The following is a 4,170-nucleotide window of genomic DNA, read 5'->3' as shown; positions in this document are numbered from 1 at the left end:
ATGATCCTCAGTTCAAAGAGACTGCACATAATATTTGCACAGATTTTCATAATATTTGCACGCAGTGTTCTTTTTCCAATGCACTGAAGTGGGTTTTTTTTTCTTCTAGTAAATTCACAGCAGACAGTGTTTATTAAGGCTCCCTGATTATCAAAGCATGTTAAGATGGCAACGAATGTGACTGGAAGCTACAGTATATCTATGAGTGATGCTTATGTGTGTGTGTGTGTGTGTGTGTGTGTGTGTGTGTGTGTGTGTGTGTGTGTGTGTGTGTGTGTGTGTGTGTGTGTGTGTGTGTGTGTGTGTGTGTGTGTGTGTGTGTATGTGTGTGTGTGTGTGTGTGTGTGTGTGTGTGTGTGTATAAACTCACCAGCTTGCGTTGACACCAACCACAGACGCCACAAAGAGCCACCAGCCAAACAGCACACACTGTCACTGCTAGGGAGACCAAGAACACACTGAGGGACACTGAGCCTGTGAAAACAAACACATATACAGGGAAGAAGAAAGAAAGAAAGAGAAGAACATGAGTGATGCTTTTTATTTTTGCATTTATGGATACATTTTCTTCATCATGTGTAAAATAACCACCGGAGCTGCTTGTACGCCACAGTAAATCATCTTGTCGAAAGGGGCAACCCAAACAAAACTGGGTCTTCTACCTCCCAAATTGAATTGAATATCCGGGAAGGGCTGCCATTTTTACATTCTGTCATAAGGAGCTGAGAAATACAATCTCATCACTGCCCCTTTCGCGGCGGAGCATTTCAATACCTTTCCAATAAGGGGCTGCAGCCAGGCATCACTCAGCTGCACACACATCACTGTCATGGTGTCACAGCTTGTTAAGTGACAGGCTGAAAGTGAAGGGGGGGGGTAGAAGTAGAGGAGAGGGGAGGGGGAGGCTGAGCTGACAATACAAGAGAGCTCATGATTAATGGGTATCAGTAGATGCCCAGAGAGAGAGAAAGAGTCATAAAAAAAACACCAGCCTGCTCGCATGTGTCTCAGTATGTGTGTGTCTGTGTGTGTGAGAGACAGAAAAAAAGGAGTTGCATATGCACCTGTGGGTCTACATGCCGGCTATGATACTGACAATAAGCTAATCCACTCTTGAGAGCACCTTTTGTTTTTCGATTGCAATGTTCTCCACATTTAAACAATTCAATGGCGTTTACTTAAGAGGAGAAGGAAATAAAGCCTCATTGAGCTTTGATATTTGCACAGCAGGGAAGATGCTAATGCATTTAAATTTGTGATTTCCTCCCAACGATTCTGATTCCTAAATATACAGTGATAAACGGGTGTCAGGATGCTTTTTCACGCCGCTGAATGACAAACACTGACAAACACCCATGCTTTGCTTTCAATTATTGGGTTTGTCTTCTCCCCCAAATTGCTGTCTACTTCCCCTCCTTTGCTTGTCACAACTGGCCTTTTCATCTCACTCCTCCATCATATTTTTTTTGCTTTATTTTCCACCTTGCTATGTCCTCTGGGAACAAACGAGCTCGGAAAGGAGGAACAGTTGACGGGTAAACTTGTTTCATATGGAAAATCAGAATGGGATCAACATCGTACTCCATAGCCTTCCCTCAGCGTCAGCTTCTGTTTTGAAGTCAATGTGACACCTGAGGCTAGAAAAGAGCACACACAGAACAGCTAAACCCGTGAGCTAATTTTGGGCTATCCCCAAAAGATGACGTGAAAACTTGAAAGAAACATGGCGATATCTTTGGTCGTGGCTCCAAAACTGTGTCACGACCAAATCTCACTATGAGAGAGATTCAAAGATATCAGATAAAATGAGCGAAACAAATCTTCTGTATAATTTTTTTTAATACATAAATACAACTATTGCAAGGGCTCGATTCTTGCTTAGCTTCACCATTTACCAGTAAAGTATAACACTACACAGTTGGATGACATACACTGATGACGTTTTCTTGTACATTGACTTGCATAGTAGTATATGAATCAGTAGTTGTGATCATTGTACAGTCTACTTTGATGTCGTTCACAAGTTTATTAGTCCCATGTCATACAGTGTGACTTGCAAAATTGTACTTGCAAGATTGCTGTCTGTAGGTGCCATAAGACAGTAGACAGGTAGATAATGACTAGCCTTCTGGCGTTAAGATTATTCCTCTCTGTATAATGGATTAGAAATCTGCACATGCTGTCACATCTGTCCTGCCACAATAGATCACGATGGTCACTTACCTCTCATTTCAGATCAACTTCCTGTCAAGTTTCCCACCTGTGTGATTGTCTGCCTCGCCCTAATGTGTTGCACCTGTGTCTCGTTGTCCTCCCTCTCCTAGTGTATTTAGTCTGTGTCTTCCCCTCCTTCTGTGCTAGATTTTCTTTATCTTTGTGAGAGTTCCAGCATTTTGTATTGAGTTTCCAAGTGTGTGTCGACCTTTGCTTTTGCCATTACTTTTTTGCCTGCTGATTTTGATACCTTTGCCTGTTTGGACTGATCATCTGTGTACCGACCTGTTTCCGATTAAACCCTTGAACTCTTTATTTCCTGACATCTGCTTTGTGGGTCCTTCACTAGTTTGTGCCTGATACATGCATCTACCATGTAAAAGATCAGAGTCATCTCACACTTGACACACAACTTCAGTTTATCTCCTTACAACAGTAAACGGCCACAGACTGAAAAAAGACTATCCTACTTTACTTTAAATATAATCAATATAACCACACCACCATCACCATCACCACCACTGCCACCCATTATTATTAGAGACTGCTAATGGCAGAAGCACATCCATGCCCTCCGGAGTACGAGAGGGTCAGTAAAACACAGCTAGCAAGCTCCTGAATGATGAATATCTATGTTCAGAAATAGACAGGCTATATACTCTGCTACTGTATATTCACAGAGAGGTCAATAAAGTTGAATCCATTAGATATCACGACATCAGGCCAGGAACCAATGGATCTTAAATAAGGAGAGCTGAACTGATCTCCAGCTATATTAGCCTTAGTGCTGAGTGGCTCGGTGATGAATGTTCAGATTTTTGAAGGGCTTGGAGAGTCAAGTGGATCAGTGAAAGCCAGCAGCCGATGCGGCGCCCTATGTCCTGTGTTAAGTCTGAAGGTCGAGGGGTGGGGTGGATGGTGGTATGGTTTATGATCTGTGTCAGTCATGAGAGCTCAGAGAGTAAAAAAGCCTCCAAATAAAATGCAGCGTCTGAAGAGGCCACGTTACTGCACTCAGTAATGGACAGCTGGATCCTGCTTCCCACTTGAGGGAATATAACTTCCTTTCTAGAAGCTATAGAAGCAAGTGTGTAAAGGCAATGCAAAGGCATAAAAATAAGGAAATACACTATGTGGAGGTATTAGGGAGATATGCCAATCTTCAGTACTGAGGCTGTGCAGAGAAAGAAGCATCATTAGATCAATTTATCTTTCCTCCTTTAACAAAACAAAACTTTGAAATAATGTGGCAGCTGACGCATTAGTGAGGTGGAAGATAACGCATTTTTCGTATGGTGAAAATGGAATAAGGAAATAATATCACCACATACTGAACAAGAGCAGCTAATGTAACATCTCGTAATCTCCAATGCATTTTAACCAGAAAGGAAAAATACTGGACGAATGGAGGGTAATGAATCACATCTAAAATGGCACCACTCAGTAATACTGACAAGTGAGCTGAACAAGCCATTGCACCCTTTGATCAGAAGCCTTTAGAAGTCAGAGCACTCTTGAACCTGAAAGTCGCTGGTTTGTTTTAGATTTCTTTTATATGCACATAAAAGAGAGAATGAATGGAGCTATGCACTGAGGTGAGTAGTGACAATGATGGCATATATGAGCTTGCAATCGACCCTTCTCACTGAAGAGGACAGCAAAGACCAAGTTGAGTAAGAGGTTAAATATGGGTGTTTAACTTGCATGAAACAGCACTAGATGTAAATGTAAAGTGTCTTCGGTGCAGAACGCTCTGAGCGCAAAGCAGCATTGGATGCAACAAGCATTACCGTTGCTACGCACAGCGGTACTGTACATGTAGGTGATCTGGCCCACATGCAGTGAGCTAAGCCAAGCAGAAAGGGACCAGTCCTCAGGGGTAGAAGAAATTGCTAATTGGACAGGCGGAACTGGAGCAGTGTCCAGTCAGCAAAGCTGCCACAAAGCATGTTTATG

Source organism: Scomber scombrus, chromosome 6 (genome assembly GCF_963691925.1).
Source record: "Scomber scombrus chromosome 6, fScoSco1.1, whole genome shotgun sequence".
NCBI lineage: Eukaryota > Metazoa > Chordata > Actinopteri > Scombriformes > Scombridae > Scomber > Scomber scombrus.
The sequence above is the reverse complement of the archived record's forward strand: the minus strand, read 5'-3'. Positions refer to the sequence as shown.